Genomic DNA, 19,920 nt, shown 5'->3' with positions numbered 1-19,920 from the left:
AGATTTTATATATAAAAACGAAAGCTTTTGAAGTGGTGTGATAAAAAGGAGTTGAATGAGCTACAAATAATAATATGCCAATTAACCAAGTTATAGAAGAATAGTGAAAATTTATACGAACGTAGTTACGGGTGGTATTCAAAGAAGCTCCATATGTCGTGATGGTATGTAAATAGAGTAAAATGTTGGCCGTAATAGTATGGTTGATAGGAGTTGAATGAAAAACGTGTAATGACACACTATGGTACGAGGATATCGAAGTATGTTGAAAATTTATTTCATAGGCGTAGTTTGGCTTCAAAACGAAGTAGCTTCGCTCAAGATGGATCTACATGCAAAAATAGACTTTTTAAACGGTATATTTAAAAGCTGTGAATTTATATGTGCATGGAAATAGTCTTTTGAATCAAGGTATCGAGGCATGATGGAATTTGATATAGGCGCACTTACAACGGTACACAAAGTAGCATGGGCTGAGATATTATATATAAAGACATAAAACGGTCAAAACGGTGTGATCAAAAGGAGTTGAATGAGATGAAAATACTGGTGTGCCATTTAACCAAGATGTATGTGAAAAGTTTTTACAAGGACGTACTTACAGTGGTATTCGAAGAAGCTCCATATGTCGTGATGGTATGTATATAGAGTGAAACATTGGCCGTAACGGTATGGTTGATAGGAGTTGAATGAAAAACATGTAATGACACACTATTGTACGAGCATATCGAAGGATGTAGGAAATTTATTTCATAGGCGTACTTTGGTGTTCAGTGAAGTAGCATCGCTCGAGATGGTCTAGACGTAAAGAAAGACTGTTGCTTAAATGGTATATTTGAAACCTGTCAAATGAAATATGCATAGCAATAGTCTATTGAATCAAGGTATCGAGGCATGATGGAAGTTCATATAGGTGCAATTACAACTGTACATGAATTTGCATGGGTTGAGATGCTATACATAAAAAAAAAGTGTTGAAACGGAGTGATCAAAGGGAGTTCAATGAGAAACAAATGATGTGCTATTCAACGAAATTATGGATGCATGTTGAAATTTGGTTTTTGTAAATGTGCTTTATATAGTGTTTGAAGAAGTAGCATGGATAGTGATGGAAAACTGTTCAAGCGGTCTGGTCTGGAAATGTTGAATGAAATAATAATGATACGCTATTAAACCAATATATCGGAAGTATGGTGGAAATTACTTTATAGACGTTTTATGCTGGTATACGAAAAGGTCGCATGGATTTAGATGGTATATATAAAAATAGAAGCTTTTGAAGTGGTGTGATGAAAAGGAGTTGAATGAGATACAAATACTGATGTGCCATGTAACCAAGTTATAGCAGTATAGTGAAAATTGTTTATATCGACATGCTTACGGTGGTATTCGAAGAACCTCCATATGTCGCGACACCGTAACGGCATGGTTGAAAGGAGTTGCATGAAAGACGTTTAATGACACACTATTGTACGAGGATATCGAAGCATGTAGGAACCTTATTTCATAGGTGTACTTTGGTGTTCAGTGAAGTAGCATCGCTCGAGATTGTCTAGACGTAAAGAAAGACTGTTGTTTAAATGGTATATTTGAAAGCTGTCCAATGAAATATGCATAGCAATAGTCTATTGAATCAAGGTATCGAGGTATGATGGAAGTTCATATAGGCACAATTACAACGGTACACAAAGAAGTGGGATGAGTTGAGATGTTATATAATAAAAAAAAAGGTTGATATGGTGTGATCAAAGGGAGTTCAGTGAGAAACAATGATGTGTTATTCAACGAAATTATGGAAGCGTGTTGAAATTTGGTTTTGTAAATGCGCTTTATATAATGTTTGAAGAAGTAGCATGGCTACTGAGGGAAAACTGTTCAAGCGGTATGGTCTGAAAGTGTTGGATGAAATAATAATAATGATACGCTATTGAACCATTCTATCGAAGTATGGTGGAAGTGGGTTTTAGACACTTTCGGCCGGTGTACGAAGAGTTCGCATGGATTGTGATGGTATATATAAAAATGAAAGCTTTTGAAGTGGTGTGATCAAAAGGAGTTGAATGAGATACAAATAATAATAGGCCAATTAACCAAGTTATAGAAGAATAGTGAAAACTTTTATACGAACGTACTTACTGTGGTATTGAATGAAGCTCCATTTGTCGTAATGGTATATAAATATATTAAAATGGTGCCCGTAACAGTATCGTTGAAGGGAGTTGAATGAAAAACGTGTAACGACACACTATTGTACAAGGGTATCGAAGTATGTTGAAAATTTATTTCATAGGTGTAGTTTGGTTTCAAAACGAAGTAGCATCGCTCAAGATGATCTAAATGTAAAAATAGACTTGTTTAAACAGTATATTTAAAAGCTGTGAACTTATATTTGCATGGAAACAGTCTATTGAATCCAGGTATCGAGGCATGATGGAATTTGATATAGGCGCACTTACAATAATACACAAAGTAGCATGGGTTGAGATGATATATATATCGACAAAAAATGGTCAAAAAGGTGTGATTAAAAGGAGTTGAATAAGATAAAAATACTGGTGTGCCATTTAACCAAGAAGTATAGTGAAAAGTGTTTATAAGGACGTACTTACAGTGGTATTCGAAGAAGCTCCATATGTCGTGAGGTATGTACATAGAGTGAAACGTTGGCCGTAACGGTATGGTTGATAGGAATTGAATGAAAAGCGTGTAACGACACACCATTGTACGAGCATATCGAAGCACGTAGGAAATTTATTTCATAGGCGTACTTTGGTGTTCACTGAAGTAGCATCGCTCGAGATGGTCTAGACATAAAAGAAAGACTGTTGTTTAAACGGTATGGTTGAAAGCTATCAAATTGAACATGCATTGAAATAGTCTATTGAATAGAGGAATGATGGAAGTTGGTATAGGCGCATTTACAACAAGAAGTAGCATGGGTCGAGATGGTATATATAAAAATAAAAGCTTTTGAAGTGGTGTGATCAAAAGGAGTTCAGTGAGATACAAATACTGATCTGCCATTTAACCAAGTTATAGAAGCATAGTGAAAATTGTTTATATAGACGTAGATACAGTGGTATTTGAGAAATCTCCATATGGTCGTGATGGTACATAAATAGCAAGAAACGCTGGCTGTGCCCGTACGGTTTGAAGGAGCTGATGTACGAGTAACACTACGCTATTGAACCAAGTAATCGAAGCACGGTGGAAATTGATGGACGCATTTACATTGGTATTCAACGTAGGACAAAGTGGTGAGACCATAAATTACTGCAGTTTTTGAAATGGTATGGTGAAAAAGGGAGTTGAATGAAATACCAGTAAGCGTGGTGGAAATATATTTCTAAGCGTACTTACAGTGCTATGCGATCAAGTGTAGTGTTGGTCGAGGCTGTTTATGTATGGTGTGTGAAATTTATTCTTGTAAATCGATAAGCCCGCTGTTCAATCGAAATATCACTGTATACCTGAAGTTTGTTTCATAGACGTGGCTATATGGTATTTGAGAAAAAGAAACTGGACAATACATATATATATAATAATGAAAAAGAGTGGTTGAAATGATAAAGTTGAAATCAGTGCAATGAGCAGTCAATAACAAGAGGCATTTATTCAGAATATCGCAGTATACGAGAAACTGGCTTCATAGACATGCATATATTGGTGCTTGTAAAATAGGATGGGTCGAGATGTATATCAATAATGCGAGACATTGGATTACAGAATGTTGTTGAAATCAGTACAACGAAAAATGGTTAATACTTGAAACATGAATGTCACAGTCCCCCATAAAATATTTTCAATGGCTTGTATATAATGGCAATTTGAATAATTGGCGTGGGTTGGTTTGCAAGGTGATGTGAAAAGGTGGCTGGAATCCGTGCAGTATGATGCAGCGATATGCTTTTGAAGGAAAGATCACAGTAAAAGTTGAATTCATAAACGTCCTTATCTTAATATTCAATGGAGTAGCGTGAGTTGAGTTTGTATATATGTAACGAAAAACTGCTAGTTGAAAAGATATGAATAACAATGACACGCGTTTGAACTGAGGTATCGAAACGTGGTGGTAATTGATTTTATAAACGTTTTAGGCTGGTATACGAAGAAGTACCATGGATTAGGAGGGTATATATATATATATAAAAAATATTTTGTAATGGAGTGTTCAAAACCACTTGAAAGAGATACAAATAATAGAATTGTGGTGAAAATTGATTTCATAGACGTAGTTACAGTGGTATTCAAAGAACCTTCGTAGGCCGTTATCGTACATAAGAGGAAAACTGTGGCCATATGATGCACTATTGCCTGAGGATAAGGAAGCACGTTGGAAATTTATTTCATAGGTGTACTTTGGTGCTCAGCGAAGTAGCATCAATAGAGTTTGTCTACACGTAAAGAAAGACTGTTGTTTAAAAGGTATATTTGAAAGCTGTCAAATTATATATGCATACAAATAGTCTTTTGAATCAAGGAATGATGGCAGTTGATATAGGTGCAATTACAACGGTACATCAAGAAGTTGCATGGGCTGAGATGCTACACATAAAAGAAACTGTTGAAACGGAGTGATCAAAGGGAGTTCAATGAGAAAGAAATGATGTGCTATTCAACGAAATTATAGACGGATTTTGAAATTTGGTTTTTGTAAATGTGGTTTATATAGTGTCTGAAGAAGTAGCATGGATAGTGATGGAAAACTGTTCAAGCGGTATGGTCTGGAAGTGTTGAATGAAATAAAATGATACGCTATTGAACCAATATGTCGGAAGTATGGTGGAAATCTACTTTATAGACGTTTTATGCAGGTATACGAAAAGGTCGCATGGATTGAGATGGTATATATAAAAATAGAAGCTTTTGAAGTGGTGTGATGAAAAGGAGTTGAATGAGATACAAATACTGATGTGCCACGTAACCAAGTTATAGAAGTATAGTGAAAATTGTTTATATGGACGTGCTTACGGTGGTATACGAAGAACCTCCATATGTCGCGACACCGTAACGGCATGGTTGAAAGGAGTTGCATGAAACACGTTTAATGACACACTATTGTACGAGGATATCGAAGCATGTAGGAACCTTATTTCATAGGTGTACTTTGGTGATCAGTGAAGTAGCATCGCTCGAGATTGTCTAGACGTAAAGAAAGACTGTTGTTTAAAGGGTATATTTGAAAGCTGTCCCATGAAATATGCATAGCAATAGTCTATTGAATCAAGGTATCGAGGCATGATGGAAGTTCATATAGGCACAATTAAAACGGTACACAAAAAAATGGGATGAGTTGAGATGTTATATAATAAAAAAAAGGTTGATATGGTGTGATCAAAGGGAGTTCAGTGAGAAACAAAGAATGATGTGTTATTCAACGAAATTATGGAAGCATGTTGAAATTTGGTTTTGTAAATGTGCTTTATATAATGTTTGAAGAAGTAGCATGGCTAGGTGAGGGAGAACTGTTCAAGCGGTATGGTCTCACATTTTCGGCCAGTGTACGAAGAGGTCGTATGGATTGAGATTTTATATATAAAAACGAAAGCTTTTGAAGTGGTGTGATAAAAAGGAGTTGAATGAGCTACAAATAATAATATGCCAATTAACCAAGTTATAGAAGAATAGTGAAAATTTATACGAACGTAGTTACGGGTGGTATTCAAAGAAGCTCCATATGTCGTGATGGTATGTAAATAGAGTAAAATGTTGGCCGTAATAGTATGGTTGATAGGAGTTGAATGAAAAACGTGTAATGACACACTATGGTACGAGGATATCGAAGTATGTTGAAAATTTATTTCATAGGCGTAGTTTGGCTTCAAAACGAAGTAGCTTCGCTCAAGATGGATCTACATGCAAAAATAGACTTTTTAAACGGTATATTTAAAAGCTGTGAATTTATATGTGCATGGAAATAGTCTTTTGAATCAAGGTATCGAGGCATGATGGAATTTGATATAGGCGCACTTACAACGGTACACAAAGTAGCATGGGCTGAGATATTATATATAAAGACATAAAACGGTCAAAACGGTGTGATCAAAAGGAGTTGAATGAGATGAAAATACTGGTGTGCCATTTAACCAAGATGTATGTGAAAAGTTTTTACAAGGACGTACTTACAGTGGTATTCGAAGAAGCTCCACATGTCGTGATGGTATGTATATAGAGTGAAACATTGGCCGTAACGGTATGGTTGATAGGAGTTGAATGAAAAACATGTAATGACACACTATTGTACGAGCATATCGAAGGATGTAGGAAATTTATTTCATAGGCGTACTTTGGTGTTCAGTGAAGTAGCATCGCTCGAGATGGTCTAGACGTAAAGAAAGACTGTTGCTTAAATGGTATATTTGAAACCTGTCAAATGAAATATGCATAGCAATAGTCTATTGAATCAAGGTATCGAGGCATGATGGAAGTTCATATAGGTGCAATTACAACTGTACATGAATTTGCATGGGTTGAGATGCTATACATAAAAAAAAGTGTTGAAACGGAGTGATCAAAGGGAGTTCAATGAGAAACAAATGATGTGCTATTCAACGAAATTATGGATGCATGTTGAAATTTGGTTTTTGTAAATGTGCTTTATATAGTGTTTGAAGAAGTAGTATGGATAGTGATGGAAAACTGTTCAAGCGGTCTGGTCTGGAAATGTTGAATGAAATAATAATGATACGCTATTAAACCAATATATCGGAAGTATGGTGGAAATTACTTTATAGACGTTTTATGCTGGTATACGAAAAGGTCGCATGGATTTAGATGGTATATATAAAAATAGAAGCTTTTGAAGTGGTGTGATGAAAAGGAGTTGAATGAGATACAAATACTGATGTGCCACGTAACCAAGTTATAGAAGTATAGTGAAAATTGTTTATATGGACGTGCTTACGGTGGTATACGAAGAACCTCCATATGTCGCGACACCGTAACGGCATGGTTGAAAGGAGTTGCATGAAAGACGTTTAATGACACACTATTGTACGAGGATATCGAAGCATGTAGGAACCTTATTTCATAGGTGTACTTTGGTGTTCAGTGAGGTAGCATCGCTCGAGATTGTCTAGACGTAAAGAAAGACTGTTGTTTAAATGGTATATTTGAAAGCTGTCCAATGAAATATGCATAGCAATAGTCTATTGAATCAAGGTATCGAGGTATGATGGAAGTTCATATAGGCACAATTACAACGGTACACAAAGAAGTGGGATGAGTTGAGACGTTATATAATAAAAAAAAAGGTTGATATGGTGTGATCAAAGGGAGTTCAGTGAGAAACAATGATGTGTTATTCAACGAAATTATGGAAGCGTGTTGAAATTTGGTTTTGTAAATGCGCTTTATATAATGTTTGAAGAAGTAGCATGGCTACTGAGGGAAAACTGTTCAAGCGGTATGGTCTGAAAGTGTTGGATGAAATAATAATAATGATACGCTATTGAACCATTCTATCGAAGTATGGTGGAAGTGGGTTTTAGACACTTTCGGCCGGTGTACGAAGAGTTCGCATGGATTGTGATGGTATATATAAAAATGAAAGCTTTTGAAGTGGTGTGATCAAAAGGAGTTGAATGAGATACAAATAATAATAGGCCAATTAACCAAGTTATAGAAGAATAGTGAAAACTTTTATACGAACGTACTTACTGTGGTATTGAATGAAGCTCCATTTGTCGTAATGGTATATAAATATATTAAAATGGTGCCCGTAACAGTATCGTTGAAGGGAGTTGAATGAAAAACGTGTAACGACACACTATTGTACAAGGGTATCGAAGTATGTTGAAAATTTATTTCATAGGTGTAGTTTGGTTTCAAAACGAAGTAGCATCGCTCAAGATGATCTAAATGTAAAAATAGACTTGTTTAAACAGTATATTTAAAAGCTGTGAACTTATATTTGCATGGAAACAGTCTATTGAATCCAGGTATCGAGGCATGATGGAATTTGATATAGGCGCACTTACAATAACACACAAAGTAGCATGGGTTGAGATGATATATATCGACAAAAAATGGTCAAAAAGGTGTGATTAAAAGGAGTTGAATAAGATAAAAATACTGGTGTGCCATTTAACCAAGAAGTATAGTGAAAAGTGTTTATAAGGGCGTACTTACAGTGGTATTCGAAGAAGCTCCATATGTCGTGAGGTATGTACATAGAGTGAAACGTTGGCCGTAACGGTATGGTTGATAGGAATTGAATGAAAAGCGTGTAACGACACACCATTGTACGAGCATATCGAAGCACGTAGGAAATTTATTTCATAGGCGTACTTTGGTGTTCAGTGAAGTAGCATCGCTCGAGATGGTCTAGACATAAAAGAAAGACTGTTGTTTAAACGGTATGGTTGAAAGCTATCAAATTGAACATGCATTGAAATAGTCTATTGAATAGAGGAATGATGGAATTTGGTATAGGCGCATTTACAACAAGAAGTAGCATGGGTCGAGATGGTATATATAAAAATAAAAGCTTTTGAAGTGGTGTGATCAAAAGGAGTTCAGTGAGATACAAATACTGATCTGCCATTTAACCAAGTTATAGAAGCATAGTGAAAATTGTTTATATAGACGTAGATACAGTGGTATTTGAGAAATCTCCATATGGTCGTGATGGTACATAAATAGCAAGAAACGCTGGCTGTGCCCGTACGGTTTGAAGGAGCTGATGTACGAGTAACACTACGCTATTGAACCAAGTAATCGAAGCACGGTGGAAATTGATGGACGCATTTACATTGGTATTCAACGTAGGACAAAGTGGTGAGACCATAAATTACTGCAGTTTTTGAAATGGTATGGTGAAAAAGGGAGTTGAATGAAATACCAGTAAGCGTGGTGGAAATATATTTCTAAGCGTACTTACAGTGCTATGCGATCAAGTGTAGTGTTGGTCGAGGCTGTTTATGTATGGTGTGTGAAATTTATTCTTGTAAATCGATAAGCCCGCTGTTCAATCGAAATATCACTGTATACCTGAAGTTTGTTTCATAGACGTGGCTATATGGTATTTGAGAAAAAGAAACTGGACAATACATATATATATAAATAATGAAAAAGAGTGGTTGAAATGATAAAGTTGAAATCAGTGCAATGAGCAGTCAATAACAAGAGGCATTTATTCAGAATATCGCAGTATACGAGAAACTGGCTTCATAGACATGCATATATTGGTGCTTGTAAAATAGGATGGGTCGAGATGTATATCAATAATGCGAGACATTGGATTACAGAATGTTGTTGAAATCAGTACAACGAAAAATGGTTAATACTTGAAACATGAATGTCACAGTCCCCCATAAAATATTTTCAATGGCTTGTATATAATGGCAATTTGAATAATTGGCGTGGGTTGGTTTGCAAGGTGATGTGAAAAGGTGGCTGGAATCCGTGCAGTATGATGCAGCGATATGCTTTTGAAGGAAAGATCACAGTAAAAGTTGAATTCATAAACGTCCTTATCTTAATATTCAATGGAGTAGCGTGAGTTGAGTTTGTATATATGTAACGAAAAACTGCTAGTTGAAAAGATATGAATAACAATGACACGCGTTTGAACTGAGGTATCGAAACGTGGTGGTAATTGATTTTATAAACGTTTTAGGCTGGTATACGAAGAAGTACCATGGATTAGGAGGGTATATATATATATATAAAAATATTTTGTAATGGAGTGTTCAAAACCACTTGAAAGAGATACAAATAATAGAATTGTGGTGAAAATTGATTTCATAGACGTAGTTACAGTGGTATTCAAAGAACCTTCGTAGGCCATTATCGTACATAAGAGGAAAACTGTGGCCATATGATGCACTATTGCCTGAGGATAAGGAAGCACGTTGGAAATTTATTTCATAGGTGTACTTTGGTGCTCAGCGAAGTAGCATCAATAGAGTTTGTCTACACGTAAAGAAAGACTGTTGTTTAAAAGGTATATTTGAAAGCTGTCAAATTATATATGCATACAAATAGTCTTTTGAATCAAGGAATGATGGCAGTTGATATAGGTGCAATTACAACGGTACATCAAGAAGTTGCATGGGCTGAGATGCTACACATAAAAGAAACTGTTGAAACGGAGTGATCAAAGGGAGTTCAATGAGAAAGAAATGATGTGCTAGTCAACGAAATTATAGACGGATTTTGAAATTTGGTTTTTGTAAATGTGGTTTATATAGTGTCTGAAGAAGTAGCATGGATAGTGATGGAAAACTGTTCAAGCGGTATGGTCTGGAAGTGTTGAATGAAATAAAATGATACGCTATTGAACCAATATGTCGGAAGTATGGTGGAAATCTACTTTATAGACGTTTTATGCAGGTATACGAAAAGGTCGCATGGATTGAGATGGTATATATAAAAATAGAAGCTTTTGAAGTGGTGTGATGAAAAGGAGTTGAATGAGATACAAATACTGATGTGCCACGTAACCAAGTTATAGAAGTATAGTGAAAATTGTTTATATGGACGTGCTTACGGTGGTATACGAAGAACCTCCATATGTCGCGACACCGTAACGGCATGGTTGAAAGGAGTTGCATGAAACACGTTTAATGACACACTATTGTACGAGGATATCGAAGCATGTAGGAACCTTATTTCATAGGTGTACTTTGGTGTTCAGTGAAGTAGCATCGCTCGAGATTGTCTAGACGTAAAGAAAGACTGTTGTTTAAATGGTATATTTGAAAGCTGTCCAATGAAATATGCATAGCAATAGTCTATTGAATCAAGGTATCGAGGTATGATGGAAGTTCATATAGGCACAATTACAACGGTACACAAAGAAGTGGGATGAGTTGAGATGTTATATAATAAAAAAAAAAGTTGATATGGTGTGATCAAAGGGAGTTCAGTGAGAAACAATGATGTGTTATTCAAGGAAATTATGGAAGCGTGTTGAAATTTGGTTTTGTAAATGCGCTTTATATAATGTTTGAAGAAGTAGCATGGCTACTGAGGGAAAACTGTTCAAGCGGTATGGTCTGAAAGTGTTGGATGAAATAATAATAATGATACGCTATTGAACCATTCTATCGAAGTATGGTGGAAGTGGGTTTTAGACACTTTCGGCCGGTGTACGAAGAGTTCGCATGGATTGTGATGGTATATATAAAAATGAAAGCTTTTGAAGTGGTGTGATCAAAAGGAGTTGAATGAGATACAAATAATAATAGGCCAATTAACCAAGTTATAGAAGAATAGTGAAAACTTTTATACGAACGTACTTACTGTGGTATTGAATGAAGCTCCATTTGTCGTAATGGTATATAAATATATTAAAACGGTGCCCGTAACAGTATCGTTGAAGGGAGTTGAATGAAAAACGTGTAACGACACACTATTGTACAAGGGTATCGAAGTATGTTGAAAATTTATTTCATAGGTGTAGTTTGGTTTCAAAACGAAGTAGCATCGCTCAAGATGATCTAAATGTAAAAATAGACTTGTTTAAACAGTATATTTAAAAGCTGTGAACTTATATTTGCATGGAAACAGTCTATTGAATCCAGGTATCGAGGCATGATGGAATTTGATATAGGCGCACTTACAATAATACACAAAGTAGCATGGGTTGAGATGATATATATATCGACAAAAAATGGTCAAAAAGGTGTGATTAAAAGGAGTTGAATAAGATAAAAATACTGGTGTGCCATTTAACCAAGAAGTATAGTGAAAAGTGTTTATAAGGACGTACTTACAGTGGTATTCGAAGAAGCTCCATATGTCGTGAGGTATGTACATAGAGTGAAACGTTGGCCGTAACGGTATGGTTGATAGGAATTGAATGAACAGCGTGTAACGACACACCATTGTACGAGCATATCGAAGCACGTAGGAAATTTATTTCATAGGCGTACTTTGGTGTTCAGTGAAGTAGCATCGCTCGAGATGGTCTAGACATAAAAGAAAGACTGTTGTTTAAATGGTATGGTTGAAAGCTATCAAATTGAACATGCATTGAAATAGTCTATTGAATAGAGGAATGATGGAAGTTGGTATAGGCGCATTTACAACAAGTAGCATGGGTCGAGATGGTATATATAAAAATAAAAGCTTTTGAAGTGGTGTGATCAAAAGGAGTTCAGTGAGATACAAATACTGATCTGCCATTTAACCAAGTTATAGAAGCATAGTGAAAATTGTTTATATAGACGTAGATACAGTGGTATTTGAGAAATCTCCATATGGTCGTGATGGTACATAAATAGCAAGAAACGCTGGCTGTGCCCGTACGGTTTGAAGGAGTTGATGTACGAGTAACACTACGCTATTGAACCAAGTAATCGAAGCACGGTGGAAATTGATGGACGCATTTACATTGGTATTCAACGTAGGACAAAGTGGTGAGACCATAAATTACTGCAGTTTTTGAAATGGTATGGTGAAAAAGGGAGTTGAATGAAATACCAGTAAGCGTGGTGGAAATATATTTCTAAGCGTACTTACAGTGCTATGCGATCACGTTTAGTGTTGGTCGAGGCTGTTTATGTATGGTGTGTGAAATTTATTCTTGTAAATCGATAAGCCCGCTGTTCAATCGAAATATCACTGTATACCTGAAGTTTGTTTCATAGACGTGGCTATATGGTATTTGAGAAAAAGAAACTGGACAATACATATATATATAAATAATGAAAAAGAGTGGTTGAAATGACAAAGTTGAAATCAGTGCAATGAGCAGTCAATAACAAGAGGCATTTATTCAGAATATCGCAGTATACGAGAAACTGGCTTCATAGACATGCATATATTGGTGCTTGTAAAATAGGATGGGTCGAGATGTATATCAATAATGCGAGACATTGGATTACAGAATGTTGTTGAAATCAGTACAACGAAAAATGGTTAATACTTGAAACATGAATGTCACAGTCCCCCATAAAATATTTTCAATGGCTTGTATATAATGGCAATTTGAATAATTGGCGTGGGTTGGTTTGCAAGGTGATGTGAAAAGGTGTTGGAATCCGTGCAGTGTGATGCAGCGATATGCTTTTGAAGGAAAGATCACAGTAAAAGTTGAATTCATAAACGTCCTTATCTTAATATTCAATCTAGTAGCGTGAGTTGAGTTTGTATATATGTAACGAAAAACTGCTAGTTGAAAAGATATGAATAACAATGACACGCGTTTGAACTGAGGTATCGAAACGTGGTGGTAATTGATTTTATAATCATTTTAGGCTGGTATACGAAGAAGTATCATGGATTAGGAGGGTATATATATATAAAAAAAGCTTTTGTAATGGAGTGTTCAAAACCACTTGAATGAGATACAAATAATAGAATTGTGGTGAAAATTGATTTCATAGACGTAGTTACAGTGGTATTCAAAGAACCTTCGTAGGTCGTTATGGTACATAAGAGGAAAACTGTGGCCATATGATGCACTATTGCCTGAGGATAAGGAAGCATGTTGGAAATTTATTTCATAGGTGTACTTTTGTGCTCAGCGAAGTAGCATCAATAGAGATTGTCTACACGTAAAGAAAGACTGTTGTTTAAAAAGTATATTTGAAAGCTGTCAAATTAAATATGCATACAAATAGTCTTTTGAATCAAGGAATGATGGCAGTTGATATAGGTGCAATTACAACGGTGCATGAAGAAGTTGCATGGGCTGAGATGCTATACATAAAAGAAACTGTTGAAACGGAGTGATCAAAGGGAGTTCAATGAGAAACAAATGATGTGCTATTCAACGAAATTATAGATGCATTTTGAAATTTGGTTTTTGTAAATGTGCTTTATATAGTGTCTGAAGAAGTAGCATGGATAGTGATGGAAAACTGTTCATGCGGTATGGTCTGGAAGTGTTGAATGAAATAAAATGATACGCTATTGAACCAATATGTCGGAAGTATGGTGGAAATCTACTTTATAGACGTTTTATGCAGGTATACGAAAAGGTCGCATGGATTGAGATGGTATATATAAAAATAGAAGCTTTTGAAGTGGTGTGATGAAAAGGAGTTGAATGAGATACAAATACTGATGTGCCATGTAACCAAGTTATAGAAGTATAGTGAAAATTGTTTATATGGACGTGCTTACGGTGGTATACGAAGAACCTCCATATGTCGCGACACCGTAACGGCATGGTTGAAAGGAGTTGGATGAAAGACGTTCAATGACACACTATTGTACGAGGATATCGAAGCATGTAGGAAATTTATTTCATAGGCGTACATTGGTGTTCAGTGAAGTAGCATCGCTCGAGATGGTCTAGACATAAAGAAAGACTGTTGTTTAAATGGTATATTTGAAAGCTGTCAAGTGAAATATGCATAGAAATAGTCTATTGAATCAAGGTATCGAGGCATGATGGAATTCGATATAGGCGCACTTACAACGGTACACAAAGTAGCACGGGTTGAGATATTATATATAAAGACAAAAAAACGGCCAAAACGGTGTGACGAAAAGGAGTTGAATGAGATAAAAATACCGGTGTGCCATTTAACCAAGAAGTATAGTGAAAAGTGTTTATATGGACGTACTTACAGTGGTATTCGAAGAAGCTCCATATGCCGTGATGGTATGTAAACAGAGTGAAACGTTGCCCGTAACGGTATGGTTGATAGGAGTTGGAATGAAAAACGTGTAATGACATGAGGATATCAAAGCATGTTGAAAATATTTCACAGGCGTACTTTGGTGTTCAGCGAAGTCTCATTGTTCGAGATGGTATATACGTAAAGAAAGACTCTTGTTTAAACAGTATGGTTGAAAGCTATCAATTTAAACATGCATTGAAATAGTCTATTGAATAGACGAATGATGGAAGTTGGTATAGGCGCATTTACAACGGGGGTACACCAAGAAGTAGCATGGGTCGAGATGGTATATATAAAAATAAAAGCTTTTGAAGTGGTTTGATCAAAAGGAGTTCAGTGAGATACAAATACTGATCTGCCATTTAGCGAAGTTATAGAAGCGTAGTGAAAATTGTTTATATAGACGTACATACAGTGGTATTTGAGGAATCTCCATTTGGTCGTGATGGTACATAAATAGCAAGAAACGCTGGCTGTGCCCGTACGGTTTGAAGGAGTTGATGTACGAGTAACACTACGCTATTGAACCAAGTAATCGAAGCACGGTGGAAATTGATGGACGCATTTACATTGGTATTCAACGTAGGACAAAGTGGTGAGACCATAAATTACTGCAGTTTTTGAAATGGTATGGTGAAAAAGGGAGTTGAATGAAATACCAGTAAGCGTGGTGGAAATACATTTCTAAGCGTACTTACAGTGCTATGCGATCAAGTGTAGTGTTGGTCGAGGCTGTTTATGTATGGTGTGTGAAATTTATTCTTGTAAATCGATAAGCCCGCTGTTCAATCGAAATATCACTGTATACCTGAAGTTTGTTTCATAGACGTGGCTATATGGTATTTGAGAAAAAGAAACTGGACAATACATATATATATAAATAATGAAAAAGAGTGGTTGAAATGATAAAGTTGAAATCAGTGCAATGAGCAGTCAATAACAAGAGGCATTTATTCAGAATATCGCAGTATACGAGAAACTGGCTTCATAGACATGCATATATTGGTGCTTGTAAAATAGGATGGGTCGAGATGTATATCAATAATGCGAGACATTGGATTGCAGAATGTTGTTGAAATCAGTACAACGAAAAATGGTTAATACTTGAAACATGAATGTCACAGTCCCCCATAAAATATTTTCAATGGCTTGTATATAATGGCAATTTGAATAATTGGCGTGGGTTGATTTGCAAGGTGATGTGAAAAGGTGGCTGGAATCCGTGCAGTATGATGCAGCGATATGCTTTTGAAGGAAAGATCACAGTAAAAGTTGAATTCATAAACGTCCTTATCTTAATATTCAATGGAGTAGCGTGAGTTGAGTTTGTATATATGTAACGAAAAACTGCTAGTTGAAAAGATATGAATAACAATGACACGCGTTTGAACTGAGGTATCGAAACGTGGTGGTAATTGATTTTATAAACGTTTTAGGCTGGTATACGAAGAAGTACCATGGATTAGGAGGGTATATATATATATAAAAAAATATTTTGTAATGGAGTGTTCAAAACCACTTGAAAGAGATACAAATAATAGAATTGTGGTGAAAATTGATTTCATAGACGTAGTTACAGTGGTATTCAAAGAACCTTCGTAGGCCATTATCGTACATAAGAGGAAAACTGTGGCCATATGATGCACTATTGCCTGAGGATAAGGAAGCACGTTGGAAATTTATTTCATAGGTGTACTTTGGTGCTCAGCGAAGTAGCATCAATAGAGTTTGTCTACACGTAAAGAAAGACTGTTGTTTAAAAGGTATATTTGAAAGCTGTCAAATTATATATGCATACAAATAGTCTTTTGAATCAAGGAATGATGGCAGTTGATATAGGTGCAATTACAACGGTACATCAAGAAGTTGCATGGGCTGAGATGCTACACATAAAAGAAACTGTTGAAACGGAGTGATCAAAGGGAGTTCAATGAGAAAGAAATGATGTGCTAGTCAACGAAATTATAGACGGATTTTGAAATTTGGTTTTTGTAAATGTGCTTTATATAGTGTCTGAAGAAGTAGCATGGATAGTGATGGAAAACTGTTCAAGCGGTATGGTCTGGAAGTGTTGAATGAAATAAAATGATTCGCTATTGAACCAGTATATCGGAAGTATGGTGGAAATCTACTTTATAGACGTTTTATGCAGGTATACGAAAAGGTCGCATGGATTGAGATGGTATATATAAAAATAGAAGCTTTTGAAGTGGTGTGATGAAAAGGAGTTGAATGAGATACAAATACTGATGTGCCATGTAACCAAGTTATAGAAGTATAGTGAAAATTGTTTATATGGACGTGCTTACGGTGGTATTCGAAGAACCTCCATATGTCGCGACATCGTAACGGCATGGTTGAAAGGAGTTGGATGAAAGACTTTTAATGACACACTATTGTACGAGGATATCGAAGCATGTAGGAAATTTATTTCATGGGCGTACTTTGGTATTCAGTGAAATAGCATCGCTCGAGGTGTTCTAGACGTAAAGAAAGACTGTTGTTTAAATGGTATACTTGAAAGCTGTCAAATGAAATATGCATAGAAATAGTCTATTGAATCAAGGTATCGAGGCATGATGGAAGTTCATATAGGCACAATTACAACGGTACACAAAGAAGTAGCATGGGTTGAGATGTTATATAATAAAAAAGAAGGTTGAAATGGTGTGATCAAAGGGAGTTCAGTGAGAAACAAAGAATGATGTGCTATTCAACAAAATTATGGATGCGTGTTGAAATTTGGTTTTGTAAATGTGCTTTATACAGTGAAGAAGTAGCATGGCTAGGTGAGGGAGAACTGTTCAAGCGGTATGGTCTCGCATTTTTGGCCAGTGTACGAAGAGGTCGCATGGATTGAGATTTCATATATAAAAATGAAAGCTTTTGAAGTGGTGTGATAAAAAGGAGTTGAATGAGCTACAAATAATAATATGCCAATTAACCAAGTTATAGAAGAATAGTGAAAATTTATACGAACGTACTTACGGTGGTATTCAAAGAAGCTGCATTTGTCGTGATGGTATGTAAATAGAGTAATATGTTGGCCGTAATAGTATGGTTGATAGGAGTTAAATGAAAAACGTGTAATGACACACTATTGTACGAGGATATCAAAGCATGTTGAAAATATATTTGACAGGCGTACTTTGGGGTTGAGCGAAGTCTGATTGTTCGAGATGGTATATACGTAAAGAAAGACTCTTGTTTAAACGGTATGGTTGAAAGCTATCAAATTAAATATGCATTGAAATATGAAATAGTCTATTGAATCAAGGAATGATGGAAGTTGGGATGGGCGCATTTACAACGGGGGTACACCAAGAAGTAGCATGGGTCGAGATGGTATATATAAAAATAAAAGCTTTTGAAGTGGTGTGATCAAAAGGAGTTCAGTGAGATACAAATACTGATCTGTCATTTAACCAAGTTATAGAAGCATAGTGAAAATTGTTTATATGGACGTACTTATAGTGGTATTTCAGGAAGGTCCATATGTCCTGATGGCACATAAATAGCAATGAACACTGGCTGTACGTGTATGGTTTGAAGGAGTTGATGTACGAGTAACGATACGCTATTGAACCAAGTAATCGAAGCACGGTGGAAATTGATGGACGCATTTACAATGGCAGTCAACGTAGGACACAGTGGTGAGACAGTAAATTATTGCAGTTTTTGGAATGGTGTGCTCGAAAAGGGAGTTTAATGAAATAGGAGTAATGACACACTATTGTAACAAGGATATCTAAGCGTGGTGGAAATATATTTGATAGGCATACCTGCAGCGGTATTCAACCAAGTGTAGTGTTGGTCGAGACTGTTTATAAATAACTATATATTGTGTGTGAAATTTATCCTTGTAAATCGATAAGCGCGTTGTTCAATCGAAATATCATTGTATACCTGAAGTTTGTTTCATAGACGTGGCTATATGGTATTTGAAAAAAAAAAACTGAACTATATATATATATATATATATATATATATATATATATATATATATATATAATTAATGAAAAAGAGTGGTTGAAATGATAAAGTTGAAATCAGTACAATGAGCAGTCAATAACGAGAGCTATTTATCCAGAATATCGCAGTATACGAGAAATTGGCTTCAAGACATACGTATATTGGTGTTTGCTAAAATAGGATGGGTCGAGATGTATATCAATAATAATATTGATACGCTATTGAACCAATAGATCGAAGTGTGGTGGAAATCAATTTTACAGGCATACTTACATTCGTATTCAATCAACTTGCATGGGTTGAGATGGTATATAGATATTAAACTGTGATGAAATTCATGTAACTCATGTCAGTATTTGTAAAAGGAGGATGGGTTGAGATGTATGTAACAAACAGTATTTGAAATGATGCGGTTAAAATTAGTACAGTGAAATGTGAATAATGAAGCACTTTTGAACCGAAATATTGCAGTATACCCGAGGTTGATTTTTTATAAAGACTCGCATATAATGGTATTTTAAAAGTAGGGTGGGTCGAAATGTATATAAACTTTATAAGTGTAGTTGAAGTGACAAGGTTGAAATTTGTATGTAGAAATATCAGTAATAATGTTTGCATTTAAAAAAAGTAGGATGGGTCGAGATGTGTGTAAATATTAAAAATTGCTTAAAATGCTGTGGTCTAATGTAGTACAATGAAATGAAAGTAATTATGTCGCAGTATACCAGAAATAGATTTCATAGAAGCACTTGTAATGGTACTTGAGGGAGTAGTATGAGTCGATTAGGTATATATTGTCAGAAAGTGGTTAAATTGAGTTTAATTGATAGATGTAGTTATCATTTAATTCAAGCAAGTTGCTTGGGTGGAGATTGTATTTATGTAAAGAAAAAGCATGAGCAATGATGCGCTAATGTACCAGGATATCGAGGCATGGCAGTACTCGATTTCATGGAAGCACTTACAATGGTATACGAAAAAGTAACATAGGTCGATATAATGTATAAAAAAGTCAGTTAAAATGGTGGGATCAAAACGAGCTGAATGATCACTTAACAAAACACGTTGTGGGGCTAGTTGGTGATACATTCTTATTTAAAATTGTAGCGCTACATTAGACGAGGATGGCCGTCCTCGTCTGTCATGTACCTTTCTTCTAGACAGCGCCCGTCCTGTCATGTACCTTTCTTGTCCTCGTCTAATGTAGCACTACAATTTGAAATAAGAGCTGAATGAGAAAGGAATAATGACACGCTGTTGAACCAGGATAATGAAGCATGGTGGAAAGTGATATAATAGACGTACTTGCAATAATATTCAGCATGGATCAAGATGGTATATATAATAATAATAATCAATCAATCAATCA

General features: G+C 35.7%; 1 long non-coding RNA gene across 17 annotated transcripts in view; it reads left to right on the top strand.

Moving 5' to 3' along the window:
• LOC119374435 (uncharacterized) overlaps positions 1–17,871 on the top strand; it is a 47,589-nt gene extending 29,718 nt beyond the window's left edge. For 4 of the 17 annotated variants that reach the window (XR_007414423.1, XR_007414422.1, XR_007414420.1 and 1 more), the window contains 3 exons: positions 1,107–1,730; positions 5,320–7,033; positions 10,622–10,636. This is a non-coding gene — a long non-coding RNA (uncharacterized LOC119374435). Of the gene's footprint in view, positions 1–972; positions 1,731–5,236; positions 7,034–7,161; positions 7,177–10,347; positions 10,411–10,621; positions 10,765–13,995; positions 14,349–16,743; positions 16,759–17,145; positions 17,169–17,856 lie in introns of those variants that run through there. The other 13 variants (XR_005180172.2, XR_007414415.1, XR_007414414.1 and 10 more) reach the window with 12 other exon arrangements.
• Positions 17,872–19,920: the final 2,049 nt, after the last annotated feature.

This window comes from Rhipicephalus sanguineus, chromosome 11, assembly GCF_013339695.2.
Source record: "Rhipicephalus sanguineus isolate Rsan-2018 chromosome 11, BIME_Rsan_1.4, whole genome shotgun sequence".
In the NCBI taxonomy this organism is placed as follows: domain Eukaryota; kingdom Metazoa; phylum Arthropoda; class Arachnida; order Ixodida; family Ixodidae; genus Rhipicephalus; species Rhipicephalus sanguineus.
This window is presented reverse-complemented; position numbering and strand designations above follow the sequence as displayed.